Raw genomic sequence first — 16,616 nt, 5'->3', positions numbered from 1 at the left:
GCTCTCTTATCCCCTCCAAGTCTTTCCTCATATGCCCCCTTCTCAACGAAGCCTACCCTGGCCACTCACTTTAAAATCATTTCCTGAAACTCCCTATCTCCTACATTCTACCTCCTTGTTTCCATAGTACTTACCACATTCTAACAGACTATAATTTACTTATTACTATTATGTTTATGTTTATGTTCATGGTCTAGCACCTTCTATTTTTAAACAATATCCATGACGACAAGGAATTTTAACGTGGTTCACTCCTGAGTCTCCAGGGTCTGGAACAGTAACCTGGCACATAGTAGATGCTCACTAAATACTGGTTGGAGACATGAATGGACGGTAGCTCTCTTCCTTTGTTTCTCATCCTCCCTGTACTACCTCCGCTAGCAACAACCACCTACTCCCCTTCACGAACGCTCGCACACGCGCACGCACACACACCATTCTGCCCTTTTGTCTCTTCTCCACCTGTACCCCAGGCCTGCCGCTAATATCAAGGATAGTTTAGGCTAAACTTAGAACATTCAGTAATAATACTGCCAAGATCTCCATTAAAAATTCATATTTTACGTACATACATGGCTTTATACGTATGAAAAACTCCAGAAGGGCTCACAAGAAGCTGATGCCACTGGGCATCTCCAGGGAACAAGAAGGCTGAGCCGTAGAGACTTCCAGTCTCTATGCTTTTGTACTATTTAAATTTGGAACAAAGCGAATATAATTAAACATTAAACGTATTTAATTAAAAATAAAAATTGGAAAAAAAAACCCTCCCATATGCCTCTGCTCTTGTCCTCAACACCATCTTAATACAGATTTTTCTGGGTGAAGGTCTACAATGCTACCAGCCCTGGGGTAGGATGCTGAAATGGGAGAACAGTTCTCCTTTTTCTCTGGTTCCCATATTTTCTTAAACGAGATCGTTACTTTCATAATGAAATATTTGAAAACGTTTCCATCAAGCAGAAGGACATGAATTAATGCAAGTTTCCCTACATACATAAAACATTGAGACTTTGTTTAAGTCATGAATCCCTTTACCTTTAATTTTGTTTCCTCCCATTTGGATTTCAGACTTAACAGATTTCAGAATACGTTGGGTAAGCGGTGCCAGGGTCTCCGGAGGCACACAGACAATGCCTTCAAGGAGGTGCTATCCAGTGAGGACGACCACAAGCACGTGTCACCGCCTAAAGGACACACTCAAAGATGACAGCTGTCATGAATAGGCCAGTGGATCAGGTGTGGTTTCATGTTTTTTCCTTTGAGACTTTTGGATTGTTCCAGATTTTTCTGCCCTGAGGTATACAATCAAGTTTCTCCTCTTACTATGCTATGGCGTAAGTGTGTGTGATTAGTCATTGGCCTCTCTAGGTACTGGATCTTCCAGAGGATGGAGCCCCTGTTTCATTCACCCTTGCCTTCTCACCCTCAGCTTGGCGCCTTGCAACAGTGACTGCTCCATAAATGGGTCATGAAGGAATGACTACTTCGCAGCATCCAGTAAGGAACCATGAGATATACCCCAATACGAAACCCGGAGAGACGCCACTCCCTCATCCGTCATCTGCTTAGCTTAGCTGTCACTCATGGGTATGCTCTGTTGTGGCCAAGGGAAAGGAGGCCAGAGCTACCCAAGGGTGGATATATAAAGTCATCAAAGAAAGGGCACATGCAGCCTTCCCAGTGGCCCAGGCCCTAATGCGCTTAGGTGCCAAGCAATTAATGCAGGCTCCATACTCCAAGGTCTTTGTAACCTTCATCAATTGTCCTTTGATCTCCTTCTTGGGATTTACCTTAAGGAAATAATTGTATGAAAATTAACTAGAACCATGTTCATTATTATTAATGCTGCCTAAAACAGAGGAAAATCGGAAACCACCTAAACTTCAAGCCATATGAAATTAGGTAAATAAATGATGGTCTGTCTCCATAATTGAATACTTTAACATTACCATGGCTATAGACTCCTGCAATTCATGGCAAAAACAAAAGCCATGAGACGTGTATTCTTTGAGTTGTATCTGCTTGGCTTTGTTCCCTCATACTAAATGACTTAACGCCCTCATTTTTTGAAAATTACTCTATATTTCTGGTCTCAGTTGTCTCTTCTGTAATTAAAGGCATTACTTAATCATTAAAAAAAAAAGCTTGATCTAGAAAGCTAATGCTCATAAGGCATTAAATGACAATGTATGTTATCAAAGGACATACGTGGCATCGTGACATTGCAGTTGCATTTATATATATAATTATACACATGAGTGTATATATATCTGTATGCACACGCGTATGTGCAGGCATGTGTGTGGCATCACATCTATGCACAGCTCCTCAACAGAATCGCCATGGTTGTCTCTGGGGTAAGCGGGATTTGGAGCTCGTATTTTTTCTTTCTTTTTTGTCCACATGTCTGATGTTTTTATAATAAGGACATGCTGCTTTTCAATAACAAAACAAACCAACAAAAAAAAAAAAAACAACCAACGTTACTTTTAACTGAATAAAGACAAGAACACTGTCCTGGAGAAGGTGAGAGTAACAGCGTGAGGCTGGAAGAGGAACGGCTGAGGTGAGGGCATGGCCTCCTTGAAAGCTACCAGGGATGGAGCCCTGTCCCCGTCTCCCCTCAAACTTAAAAAGACATTGGTTCCACCAGACCAGACTTTCTTTCACACATCGGGCCACAGCATATCCACTACAGACACGGTCCTCACCAGGAGAGGCAGGGCCCCCCTGCTGGGTGGGTCTCCCCTGGGATAGGATGGGGTGGGGCAGGGAGGACAGGGCAGCAAAGCACCAAGGAGCCTACCAGGAGGCATGCTGACCAGGCCAGAAGAGGACCCCCGCTCACATATGACACAAGTGTGCCATCAACTTGGCAACTTCTGAGAAACAGCAACGTTTAGAGGTGCTTCTAGCCTAAAATGAGCCAGTTTCGGGTGAGACAGTTTAATCCAGGACTCAGAGAGAAACAAAGTTCACACTTCCTCCTGGAGAAGGTCACCCAGGACTACCAGAGCTGAAACGAGAGCAACCTGCTTAGAAAGGCAGAGGCGAGATCTTCACGGTCCATGAGGAATGGCATCCGGGCACGATGGGACCCAGCGGGGCCTTCTTCTCACAACATTTGTTGGCAAAACTGGCTGTAATTCGGGAGATGGTTTTCTCAGGGCTATTCTGAAAATTGTGGACCCCCGCTGCTTCTTCGGCCTCTGTGGCCTCCGTTCCAGCTTTGGCCATTGCAAACTGCGAGCGAGCCGCTGTGCGTCCTCCACGCGCTGGCCCTGGGCGGACTGCTCGGGAACTGCTGGGGGTGGCTCGTGGTCACGGCTGGCATCTGTGAACAGGGAGAGCACTTATCACGATTGGACTCTACCATTCTCCTGCTGTCATCATGTCAACAACGGACAGAAACGAGGCAAGCAGGACGGAGTGGACAGCAGGCAGGACACAGCAGGGACTTGGGCAGGGGTTAACGAGGGAGGTGGGGCCGAGAGAATGACAGGAAGGACCAGGGAGGAGCAGAGATGAAAGAGTTCGGGAAGGGGGCAGAAGGCGTGAGCAGAGAGGCCAGGCCAGCTTGGGCTGAAGCACTCATGTTCCTCGCCGTGCCCTTGTCACCTCCTGCGTGGCCCATCTGCCTCCCAGCCTTCGCCATCCCAGCCCCACCTCCCAACCCCCACCTACTACTAACCCTCCTCTAAGCCCTGCCAGAGAAACAGACTTACTTCTCCCCTTCTTGGGCCTGCATGCCTCCAGCGCCGGCTCTCCTCGGGGATCCTGGGGGTGTGGGAGCGTTCCCTTCCGGCGTCCGCTTCCTCGGCCTCCAGCACGGCGGCTCAGTCTGTGCTTCCAGAATCTCCTTTCTTCCCATTCTTCAGGAAGGTGCCAGGATGTTTATGTCCCTCGACTGGACAAGATCCAGCAGGAGTGGGCAACGCAGAGCCAAATCCGAGACACCAGACTGAGAGGGACAGGAAGGGGAAACACGGGACAGTCCTGGGTGATTTGGACCATCTGGTCACCTCATCCTAGATTTATAAGTGGACATTTAGGCAAGAGACCAAACTGGATCCGAAGTCTAAGTTCACCATACAGCACGGTCACCAGATTACTTTTTATTTGGGACCCAAGACCTTTCGGCACCACTGATCTTCACAAACACAGGTGCACGCAGATCTACCCGCCGAACACGTCTACCGTCAGAACAGCTCCGTATTCTCAAAAAGTGTGAACACTAATCATAATCAACAACCTGCTCTGATCAAGCCAGACTCCGCGGAAGCACATGCAGGGGTGCCCTCACTCGAGGCTTCCTCTAGGATGAGCACACCCCCTTGCTAAGGCTCTCCTCCAAGCTGCTCCCCTGGGGTAGTGGCTGGGGACATGATGCCAACCCAAAGATCCCAGCACGGGCCGGGAGCTTTCCTTCTGCTTTACGGCCACAGGAGTGCTCACCGAGCCAAGCTGGATAAACATCTTACAAATATAACCATTTCTTGTGACCACAAGAATGACTGAAATATAAGAGCCCATCACTGGTAGTCCCCAAATCCTAAAGCACCTACTCTACACCAGTGGTTCCCAAACTTCAGTGTGTAGAAAGTCTTCCGGATGAAACACAGATTTTCTTGGTGACATCCCCAAGGTTTCTGGGGTAGAGGCTGTGAATTTGCATTTCTAACAAGTTCCCAGGTGCTGCTAGTGCCCGTCTGGAGACTATAGTTTGGGAACAGCTGGTCTACGCCAAGAGAGGTTCATAGTAGCACCTATCATGTTAAGGATCCGCTACCATTACGAATGACTCACTTTCACTTAGCATTCAAACCTCACCCACAGCAGAGGCTCAGAAAAGGCTACAACACAAAGAAAACTCACTGCTGATCATCAATGCAGGCATTTGAAGGCATTAACAGAAAAAGAATAAGAAGGCCCCTAGAATCCATCTGATGATCTAACCCGCTCACTTCATGCAGTATCACCAAGTTTAGGAAGGTTGACTCGTTCCAAGAGACAATGAAACACAGATAATCAATAGCAGAACCCGGACTAGAAACCTCAACAGCACTATTCCAGATCATGTATATGGGATCTTACAAAACCTCCTGACTTTTGCCATTACGAGAGTCACAAGGGTCAGGAGTTTCTGCAATTGGTGGTGAATTTAGGCTTTTTCTTCCTGTCTGTCCTTCACGCCAGAGCACTCATCCTATGCCACGGTCAGTTCTTAGCAGGCCTGTGATGGAAGCCGTTCCTGATTCTCCAAGTTCAACTGTGAATCTGCTGCCTAGAAGTCAGAACTGGTTTTCTTGCAGAAATCCCATTCCGCGTATGTAGGGTCCCAGGGTAAGTCCTCCCACCAGGCACAGTGTCGCCGGACCACAGTGATGACAGTCCACAAAATCAAACACCATTGTGCATATTATTTCCTTAAAATCTCCTTCTGGGTTTCCACTTGGTCCTCTGCCCTTCCCGGTCCCTCTTCCTGGAAAACTGCTGTCTCCACTTTTCTCGTGTCAGGCTCCTTCTGTCACCCACACCTTACCTTGGGTGCGTCCTCCTCAAGAGTCTCTCGTGAGCACCAACCCAAGCAGATCCCACTCCCCACGTATGCGGTGACTTTCTATCCCATCACCCTTCTGCATTTTCTGTACAGCCCCCAACACCACCTGAAACATTTTGTTTCATCATTGCCTTGCTTATCACCACCTGGCATTAGGATGTGAGCTCCAAGAGGACAGGACTTAGCCTGTCTTGTTCACTGTAACTCCTGCATCTAGAACAGTGCCTGGCACGTAGCAGGCTCTCTACACACACCTGGTGGACGAAGAAATGAATGTACAGAGGAATCAAACAGAGCATCTTCTTCCAACGTGGCTCCCAAAGTTGAAATTTGAGACTTTGCTTCGAATTTCTCACCCTCCCAACAGTAGGAGTTGGACTCCTTGTGCCTTAACACAATGTAGGAAGAGGAAATGAAGCCTTAGGCTGGCGTCCTCAATGACAGAAGAGAGCAAACAGGAAGTTCCAGGGATTGGGGTTACTGCTGAATCTGTCCCCTGCTCTGGTGCCCTTTCACACAGAGAGGGTGCTGTTGGGTCGGGTCTACCTGGTTGCAGGGTGAGAGAGGCAAACCCTACAGTGAGATGATGAGACGTTTTAGAGTCAAGATTTGGCTTCAAACCCTAGACAAGTCATTTAAGTCTCTCTGAGCCTCAGTTTCCTCATCTGTAAAATGGGGATGGCAAATGCTCCAGGCTCAGGGTACTTGGTAAAAGACTATAACTTGCTATTGAATTATTAGTAATCAGACCATGCAGTCTCTGGAGGGATCCAAATCTGCAAAATTTCTCAGGGTGTGCATCTCCACCCAGTCCTGCGTGGCCACCTCTCTTAGTTCTACCCACTGAGGGCAACTCCCAGGCTGCTGTGCGGAGGCCCCCAGGCCCGTGACTGCGGCCCTGGGGCCCTGGCGTGGGCCACTTGGAGCTGCCCTGCGGTGTCGCAGTCAGAGCGACAGCCACAGATGGTGCAGGCAGAAGGAGGCCCAGGAGAAGACCACTGTGGGAAGCCGCAGAAGAGCACGGGGAAAACCGTCAGTGGAACTGAACCAGGGCAAGTGGCAGAAAACTGGCTGACATCCCTCAACTTCTGGCCAAAATTCTCTGGATAACCCAGAGTCCCAGAGATGGGGACTTCAGAGAAGCCAAATTTCCATCTCATCACCAGGCTCTGGGTTCTTGAGGTCCCAGCAGGGGCTGGGGGTAGGGGTGCACTCCTTCCTTTCCCGAAGGTCTCCTCACCACCCCAGCAGCAACCAGGTTCCCATTAATCAAATTTTAATGCTCCAGGCAAAGAGGCCCTTGGCCATAGGGTGCCTTGACGTTACAGATGTCACCTCCTCTGACCCAGTCACTCCAGTCTCCACTGGACACTGTCTCTACTCTTCATTAAGTGATAACCTTAATGACAAATCTGCGTGCAAAGAGTAACCCCTCATCCCTTCTACAAGAGTTCGATTCAGTCGGGTAACTGGCTACTAACCACATACAACTGGGCATAGGCTTTACGCAGCGGCCCATCTGGGGAAAGACAAGCACAGCAGCCAGTTCCCGCCCTTGAGAGTCTGGCGGGGGGGGGGGGCACAGAATTCATCACAACCACCGAGAAGTCCTTGGTCCTGCCAGACACACAGGGTGCAGTATGTGGGGACCAAGGTTAGGGGCTGCACTAAGGTCACCTTCAGTAGCTAAGTTCTCTTCTGGCTCCTAAATGCTGCACCCATCAGGGTGTCTGGGTCACAGGCAAGTGCTTTCATTTCTGGCAGTGTTATGATGTGATGGGTGCTGGTAGCTGCTTGAATCTGAAAAGCTTCAGGGGCTACGTCATGCATCAAGGGGCTTCATGAATGGAAGGATATCAAGGTGCAGAAAGGGCAAGAAAGGGAGTTCCTGGGATGAAAGGGATGGAGGCTGGTAGTGTTTGAGGTACATATGAACTCTCCAGGGAGAATCGTCCAGAAGCTACAAGATCCCTCCCCCACCCCCGCCGCAACCCCTCAGCTCTGGGTTGGCTGACGATGCCAGTTGGGGAGATACCAGCCTATAAAAAATAATGAAAGCGTGAGTGTGCCAGGGAGAGGACCAGGGGAATTCATGTGCTGAGGACTGCTGGCTTTCAAGGAATGCAGAGACAAAGATGCTAGGAGAGGGAGGAGGACCATGGAGACTTCTTCAGCCTGTCCACTCACTGCGTTTGTGTTGAGGGCCACCCATTGCCCTCTGATGGAGGACACAGACCCACTTTATCCTCTCCATCTCCTTCTGTCCTCCCAATCTCCCTGGGTTCTGGGTTAGGGTGGGGAGGGACAGCAGGACTCTGCTATTCAAGGTAAATCCTGGCAGACAGGTCTGGGACTTGCTCACGGGCCCACCCTGCCATCGGGGCAGACACTGGAGGAGGGGCCTCCACCAGCTGGAAGTGGGTGTGAAGGGCCCCATGGTCTCTGGTTTGGGGTTGGGCAGAGCTGGCCATGCAGCATCCCACCGAAGAGAGAAGAGCCTCACTCCCAACCCGTTCAGGTTTGCTCACCCTGTCACACTGCACTCTCCTGCCCGTTCACCGCTCTGAGCTCCTACGTGAGCTCTTTGTCTGAGGTGCCCTTCCCAGCTTCATCTTGGCATTGAACTGCCTTCTCAACACCTGGTTCCAAACACCTCCATCAACACCTGACTCTTTTCATCAATATCAATCTTCTCCTCCTCGTGCTCCCAAAGTATACTGCTCTCATAGCAGTCCTCCTTAGGGACTAACATCACCTGTCTGTCTCTCCCACTGGACCATAAAATCCCTCAGATTAGGGTCTGCACCAGGGGTCACCGATTCAAACGCACATAGGATCACACAGGTCACATAAATGGGTGAAACAGCTCATGTATGGGACCTAGATGGTAGCTGTCTTGGTGGTGATCAGACAATTGGGAGCCTCGGGATCTGTGCTGAATCAGATGGGCTGGCCTTACCCAAAGGAGGCAGCTGCCCTTATGGAAAATACTACCACGTGGAAATGTGAGCCCATACTGCCAGAACTTCAGATTTGGGGGGGAGAAGCCTGGTATCAGCATTCTCATGTGAAATCACCCCATCGTCATGTGTCAGCAGCAAATTCAAATTTAAGACACCACGCTGCGAGCCAAATCAAATGCATCTGCAGGCCAGACTGGCTCAAGTGCCACCAGTTTGTAGTCTCTGGATTTATTTCTGCATCGTAGATACTCAGCAAATGCTTGCTGGTTGAAAAGCAACTGAAGGAGTGAATGAATGAAGAGAAAAGAAGGAGCAGATGGGTGAGAGAGGGAAAGCAGGATGGTGCCCAAGCGTCAAGATGCCAAGTGGCAGGTCGGGCAGCTCACAGTGACCCCACTGCCAAGCTGTCAGCGTGAACATCATGGTGGTCTTGCTTGCTGGCTGAGCGGGGATGAAAACCTGGGGGCCTCGTGAACTCCGAGCCGGCAGCCAGCTTCTCGGAAGGCACTCTACTAAAGAAGCTCTTGCTGCAGCCCAAACACAGACGCCGAAACCCAGCTGATGCGCACACGCTCGCGTGAACGAGGCGTGCGAAAGTGGAGGCACAGCGTGCCACGGATTCCACATTCCCAGCAAGACCCACCTTCTGCTGCATGTTACAGACGTGTTGAGGGAGGAGAGAAAGGATGGTTTTGCAATTTGGGGGTGCAGGGGGAAAAGAAAGGAATCATCCAGCCAGAACTCTTTGTTTCTGGCCAGAAACACACACTCTCTCTCTCTCTCTCTCTCTGCTGCCTCATTGTCCGCTCTGAAGCTTCAGGGAAGGCACAAGCAAGCCTGGCGCGGACCCTCGGCCTCCAGGAACACTATGAGGAGGGAGTGGTGTGCAAGCAGCCTGTGTGGAATGCCTGGGGTTGCAAAAGAAAAGTTATTTCAGGTTCAACTGAGTTATAATTTATTTTTTCTAACTGATCATTACTGCTGCCGGCTCTATAAATAACCACCTAGGGAGTCTGCTTTTCTGCTCCCAAATCCTCAAAAAGCATTGCCAGGTTCTCTGTGGTTTCTGGCCTGCCAAGCACACAGCACATTTCTCTTCTGTGCAGCCCTTCAGGGAATCCTTCTGCAGCGCATGCCAAGGAGTCTGCTGTGCTCTGCCTTCCCCGTCCAATTCCTCTCCCTCAGACAGGCCACCCGCCCCTCCTCCCCCACTCCACAAGAGGCCTCACTCCCAGGACACAGGAGGTTCCCAGGCCAAGGTCCCGGCTTCTCTCTGTTTACTCTGCTTCAACCCAACTGCAACCCTCGGTGCCCCGAAGACAAGAGTTATTTGTAGCGCAGAAATCCAGCTGCAGCATCGTTCCAGCTCGAGCCCAGAAGGGAAAGGAGGGTTCCATCCAGCCTGATAGTATCGCCAGCAAAATGTCAAGGGTCAAGACAAGCTCAGGAAGGATGGCTGTGGTCTACGTGAAATCAATTTCAATGACTTAAAGAAGAATTTGTCGGAGCATGACTCCGTTTAATCAAGTACATAAAAGAGAAAGCATGTCTTGATGGTATTCTGATGGATGTATGCTTACGTGCTTTCTGACCACATGGAGTTTTCTCTCTAAACAGAGGACTTCGGGAGGGTCTGACATTGGGAAAGACCCACCAGGCGCCAAGAGCTGGGCCTTTCACGCTCATTGTTCTGTTTCATCTTCACAACATCACAGCCCTGAAGCAGGTCTGCCCATTCTGTAGATGAGGGAGCCAAGAAAAGGGACTTGCTCAAAGTCATGCAGAAAGAGGCAAGAAGGAGACTCAAGCCAAAATTCACCAGACTCTAGCGTCCAAGTTCTTCCACTGCAATGCCTTATGGCCTCTCTAGCTAGAAGACCGAGTCTAAAGACATGTTTATTTTTCTATTTTTCAGATTAATTTTGCAGCTCAGAAAGCAAGGGCAAGTTGGATATTTAACCACAGGTCATAAATAGTCAGATTTGAACTCTTCAGAAATTAACCTCTCTAACCAGTCAACTGTGAAATCTGAAGTGCTCTCTCTTTCACCATTTATTAAGAAAATTCCCATAAAGACTACGGTCACTTACATGGCTTTAATGGCCTAAAAATAAAACCTTGTGTATTTCTAGATAGTTTTAAAAACAATAATTAGTAATATTAACAAAACAGTAAGAAACAGATGTTAAGTTTTCACAATTTTTCAACCCCCTAAAGCACGTTAGATAACCCTCTATATGCTCCGATGGCATTCTGCACTCACTCTGTCGAGAGCATTTATGATACCACATGGGAATGGCCTATTTCCTCATATGTCTTTCCTTCTAGGCCAATGGTCCCCCAAGTTTTTTGGTAATGTGCCCTAGCAGCAAACATTTGAGTATATCTGCATATGGGTTATATTTATTTGTAAATTATATTCATACTTCATTCAACGATTTATGAAATTATTCATAAAAATAGAAAGAATGATATATGCATGTGTGCCTACCTATGTATCTATGTGTCCATCTGTCTGTCATTATTTTCTTCCTGCCCCACAGTGGATCATCTCACCTTCCATGGCTTCCAATATGCATGTCGCACTTTGGAGACCACCATCTCCAGTAGCACCCATTAGGCTGGGGACTGTGTTAGGTACTGGGGATAGCAAAGCGAACAAAAGGACAAGGAACACATTTTCCATGGAGCCTACAATCTAGCAGGTGAAACAACGCCAAATAATACCAGATAGTGAAAACTGCACAAAGAAAAAAAAATAAGGTGATGTGATAGAAGTGATGAAGAATGCCTACAAGGTGACGAGACAAGCCACCCTAGACAGGGAGCTCAGTGAAGGCCTCTCTGAGCTGCATGATGAGGAGGCCACCATACACAGATCTAATGGGAGAGTGAGAATGTCAAGTGCAAAGGCCCTGAAGCAAGGAGGGCCTCTGTGGCTGGACTGTAACGAGTTAGGAGGAGACGCTGGAAAAGTAAGAAGCTTAGGCTAGGGAGTCCCTGCCAGAGATGAATCCAGGCCCCACTGCCTATGGACTGGGTGACCTTGAGGATTAAACCACATGCTTCCCAGGGTTACAAAAAGAACCATGTAAAGGACTACATACATGAGATATCAATCTCATTTGGAAGGATGCCTAGCATACAGCTGGCATCAATAAGTGGCAGCCCTTGATGGCTGTTCACTTGTTTCTCACTGGTCTCCCCTCTGGCACACAAGTTCTATACCAGCTAGGCCTGGCCAGTTTTCGACCTTGCTGATCTAGAACAGCTGTCACCATGCCTGGCTTATTGGAAGAGCTCAATGAAAATTTGGTAAATGAATGAGATGGGTAAAGGCTACAGAAAATCCGAGTTTGGCTAAATATAAAAAAAAAATAGATTGTTTTTAAGCAAAATGTTTCCAGTTACCAAATTAATGCCATGTATCTTCGGGTCTTCAGTATTTTAAACAGAAATGGGAGAGTACCCACATTCCACTTAGTACAGACTTTCTGCTTCACGTGTCTGTTACGAGAGGCAGCGGGGCGCATGCGTTAAGGATGTATGGGCTCTGGAGAGAGCGACCACCCTGGTGGACATCCTGCCACCACTAGTAGCCATCCAGATCATCTTGCTGAAGTTATCTGCCTTCTTCGCAGCTGTTATTTTATCTGTAAAATTGCCAAAATAACAGGCCTACTTTGTAGTGGTATCGTGAGGCTTAAGTGAGTTAATGAATACAAAATGCCCAAGAAATGCTTAGGATGTGGCACTACTGACTTAACCAAGCCCCAATTGTTAGACACTTGGCTACTCCTCAGGTCTTATTAGAAGCATCACCACTAGGTGCATCCTTACAGCCAAACCCCGCCCCACAAACAGGATTATTTTCCTTTAGAGAAAGCACTAGAAAGGGCGTTGCCAAATCGAAGGATGTATGGATTTTAAGGCTTTTAACACATACCAAGTGTTGACCCATTTCCTTAAATCTTCGTCTACACCGAGAACGAACCTTTGAGAAAATCTTTGCCAATTTGTTAGGGGAAAGAACATCTCATTGTTTTAATTTGCCTTTCTTTAATTACCAGGGATATTGAACAGTTTTTCATTTGTATTGCCTCTCCTGTGAACTGCCCTTTCTTATTTAAAAAAGGAAGTCCCTTTTAGTAATTAGAAGCAGCAACGCAGACAGCTCGAAGCAAAACCCCCACTGCTGAGAAGGGTCAAACAGGGCTCGATGGACACAAGTTGTGGAACTGGGCATCTTTTTACCTTGTGGAAAGTGGATTGATGTGAGCTCTGAGGTTCTTTCTAACACTGGGATTATTTAACTCTGGTCCAGACCAGCAAAGGAAGCAAGCAAATCTGACAGAAAAGAAGGCCTGCAGATCAACAGCTGGACTCTGGGGACCCACCAATATCAGTGGCCTCCATGTTTTCCCAAGATGAAATTCGTATCTCGACATCCCTCCTGAGCCTCTGCATAAGGACACCTGGGTTGTTTAAGAGAAGTCAAAGTGACAAGGCTAGGCCTCTAGTAGATAATTCTAGTAGATGAGAGCAGGGAATTCCTTAAGTCTTCCCTTGACAAGATGAGAAACTTTTGGAGGGGGCCACAGACTAAATCCTGCTACACCAACACCTTCCCACTCAAAGACAACATAGCACAAAGGCTTACAAGGTGCGGCCAGCAGCCTGTTTACGCAGCCACATTTGTAGGACTTTCTTCCTGGCTCTGCATTCGCCTTTGGTACAATCACTGGACAGGGAACGTTCCCCTCACCCCACTCATCCACAAGTATTCACACTGCAGTTTTCTCCCGAGCTGGTCGAAAGCCTGTGAGGACTTGGAGAATGCCCACTGTGCACTACTGTGTTCGTAGTAAGCAGACACCTGGCTTCAGACTTGCTGGCTGTCCGCTCTTACGGAGCTGTGCTTGGATTAGAAATCGGTCTGAATGTATCCGCATCCTTAGGCAGAATGCTGCAGTGTTGTCAGAGGACCTTCTACATTTTCACTAAGGGTTTTTTTTTTTTCCCCTCCCTAAAATCTGCCCCGCTTTGGCGGTCACAGCTGAAGCTTCTTGCTGGGTTTGGCCCTGCAGGCATAACGGCAGTGGCAAACACAACGCTCACATCTCTTAAATTACTAGTCTGGGGAAGAAGTCACATGTGGGGTGAGAACCTGGCAGATTTTCCCGTGGGCACACCTTCAACATACAAACCTGAAGCAGCAGAACAGTAAAGCCGGCAGCCAAAATAAAGCCCAAAGCAGAACATCCTCCAGGAGGGAGGCGGAATCAGATTGAGGCAGAGCCAGCACTAGGTTCTTGGCAACATGAGTGAAACTCCAAACTAAGAGGGAAGGGAGTCCTTACTGCCAGCCCCCAGGCCCACCCCTCGGATGGGGAGTGGGTGTGGGGAGGCCTCTGAGCCCTGGAGCTCGGCATGCGACCCTCAGTCGAGGACTGATTGGCTCCTGATGTCAAACAAAAGTCTCTCTCCATCCTCGTCTGGGGATCCTGCTGCAGCCTAGTGTAGAGTCACTCTGAACCTTGCTCGAGCACTACACCTCCCTCCCTCCAAAAGAACCTGCGAGCATGCTGCACCGGGCCAAGAGCTGGGGCCGATCAATGCCAAACCTCGTTGCTCCCACCGAGGGCTTGTGATTCAGCCGAGGAGATGAGAGTCACAGTAGCAGCTGGCGATATAGGACATCAGGAGACGGCAGCCAGCGCCACTAGAAGCCCCAGAGGGCAGCTGGCATAGTCAGGGGGAGACGAGCCCACCTTGATGGGAAAAGGGGTTGTGTCCAATGCTGCAGGGCAGGGAAAGTTTGGGCAGGTAGAGAAGAAGGGAGCTGGCAGGCGGGGGCAGGGGAGACTGACAGCAGCCTGGGAGGCTCTGAGGGCAGCCCACGCTGCCTGTGCTGTCGGCCCCCCGGGGTGGGGGGGTGCTGTAAGGGAGGCAGAGACGAAGAGAATTTGATAGGGAGGAAGGAGGCCAGATTTCAGAGAGGTCTGAATCCCACACAGAGAAGTCTGGGCTTTATCCAATAAGCAGTAGGGAGCAGTTGGAGTGGAGACGTGTGAACAGCAGATTAGCATAATTAAAGGAGAATCTTAAAGACTTGAGCTTTTTGTGGGGACACTACCTAGGCTAGAGGTGACAAGAACATTAGACAGCTTCTACAATGGCCCAGGCTGGCAGCGGCCAGGTGTTGGCCATAGGAGAGAAAGACACCGGAAAGATGCCGTGGAGCAAAGGCCTAAGGGGCCCGGGGAGGGATGCAGTAAGAGGGCTTATGGATGAATCTGGCAATGCACAGCTCGGTGGCTGGTGGCCGGGAGGTGGAGATGGCTTTGTCAAGCGTAAAGAGGCAGGCTGGAGCTGAGGGGGTAAGGAGTGTTCAGACAGTTTTGCAAGAACCTGAAAGGGCCCAAACATCCAAAAGGCAGGGCATCAACTAGGAACAGGAGGCCACGGACCAGGCCCCGTAATTCCGTGAAAGGGAATTACAGACACAGCTGAAGTTCTAGCCAGCGGTGCCTAAACAGCTGGCCGTCCAAACAGCCAGTTGGTCCCCACCTCTTCCGCTCTTGATTCTCCCCTGCCAGTCTGTCAGACCCCAGGTTGCGATCAGCCATAGAGAACAGGAACAGGGACACTCAGGAGCCCAGATTTCAAATTCTCTCTTCTACTGAAGCACAGAAGGACTTAGTGATTCTCACGCTTAAGCACATGCTCATAGCTTGGTGCTCAAGTACTGAGTCATTTCTTTCCCCTTCCCCTCCCTTGTCCCTCATCCTCTCCTATCCCCTCCTCCTCCCATCAGCTCCTCCTCCTCCTCCTCCACCCCCTTAACCCCTGCCAACATCCCGGCCTGCATTTTCTCCATCACATTACTGTGCGACTCTCCACATTTCCTCTTCCCTCCAGGCCTGCCTCCTACCTCTTTAGAAATGCTGGGAGTCCAAGGAGGTGACCTACAGATGCAGGGGACAGAGGACCACAGATTTCAACAAAGACAGGCAGCTAGTTGTGAAAGGAGCACTGAAGGCTAGTCAGGAGCCTTGGATTTTCAGAGTCAGGCAAGGGAATCAGATAGAGATCCTTAGAGACAAGGGGGTCTCATGATTCCCCAGCTTTGCTGACGTAGACACAAGTGTTCTCACTCCACAGATACAGATGGCAGATAAGCAGTTCCCTTTCAGAGAGGTAACCCCAAGTGCATGCTCACAGCTGCAGTTACTCTGAATGACAGTGGGAGGGAGGGAAGGAAACAATGAGTGCAAAAAAAAAAAAAAAAAAAAAGGCAAATGCTTAAGGTGGAATGGACTTGAACAGTGTGAAACACACACCTCCTCCAGTTCCTGGAAGACAAAGATGAGTCAAACAGAAGCTTAATTTCAGAGGCATTCCTCCTCCACTTGTCACACACATTCCCAGACACAGAATCATCCGTCCCTGTGTCACCCAGCATCTAGAGCTACCAGCCACCCCCTCCTTGTAAGTTAAGCTGGAGGCTCAGCTCTGCTCCGGCAGGGGAGCTGAAGGCAAATGGGGCCATGTAGGGATGCTTCCAGTGACCTGAGGGCAGGAGAGTGTAGGGGAAAGGCAGAGAAGGTTGGTATCATGGGGCTCTAATGCAGTAGCTGAAGATCACCCAACCCGCACAGCCCGGAATCTGCAGTTATTTCTAGTTTCCTAGACAACCCTGTCTAAAACAGGTAGAAATCTGAAGTCCATCCCGAAGAATAACACAGGCCCTGGGAATGGGACAAAAGAGGAGAGGCAAGGGGTCAATGCCGTGTGCCACTTCAGGGAATGGGGCCAGCAGGGGACACGAAGGTCTTCTTAATGGGAGCCGAAATCCCATCAAGCTCTGCGCTTCCCATAATCTCGCATTTGTGGCCAAGAGAATGACTCTAATTCTGGGTCACTGGATGGGGATGTGGGTTATACAGCTGCAAGAATTTGTCAAAACGGATCCGTGCATTTTCCTGTATATAAATTAGACGCCAGTAATTCTGGCTCTCCCAATCAATTGATTGTGGGATCTTGGACGAGTCCCTGGGCATTTGGTAGCCCAGGGTTCCCTGTCTGCC

At 49.2% G+C, this 16,616-nt stretch overlaps 1 protein-coding gene across 7 annotated transcripts in view; it reads right to left on the bottom strand.

The window, feature by feature from the left end:
* HIVEP3 (HIVEP zinc finger 3) overlaps positions 1-16,616 on the bottom strand; it is a 459,420-nt gene that overhangs the window by 298,593 nt on the left and 144,211 nt on the right. For 4 of the 7 annotated variants that reach the window (XM_072771652.1, XM_072771653.1, XM_072771651.1 and 1 more), the window contains 2 exons: positions 3,729-3,964; positions 2,810-3,337 (listed from right to left, as the gene is read on the bottom strand). The exons of the other annotated variants lie outside the window; for them this stretch is intronic. The gene's annotated coding sequence lies outside the window, so the exon portion shown is untranslated. The remainder of the gene's footprint in view (positions 1-2,809; positions 3,338-3,728; positions 3,965-16,616) is intronic. 7 annotated transcript variants of the gene reach the window in all.

This window comes from Canis lupus, chromosome 13 (assembly GCF_048164855.1).
Source record: "Canis lupus baileyi chromosome 13, mCanLup2.hap1, whole genome shotgun sequence".
Taxonomy (NCBI): Eukaryota; Metazoa; Chordata; class Mammalia; order Carnivora; family Canidae; genus Canis; species Canis lupus.
This window is presented reverse-complemented; position numbering and strand designations above follow the sequence as displayed.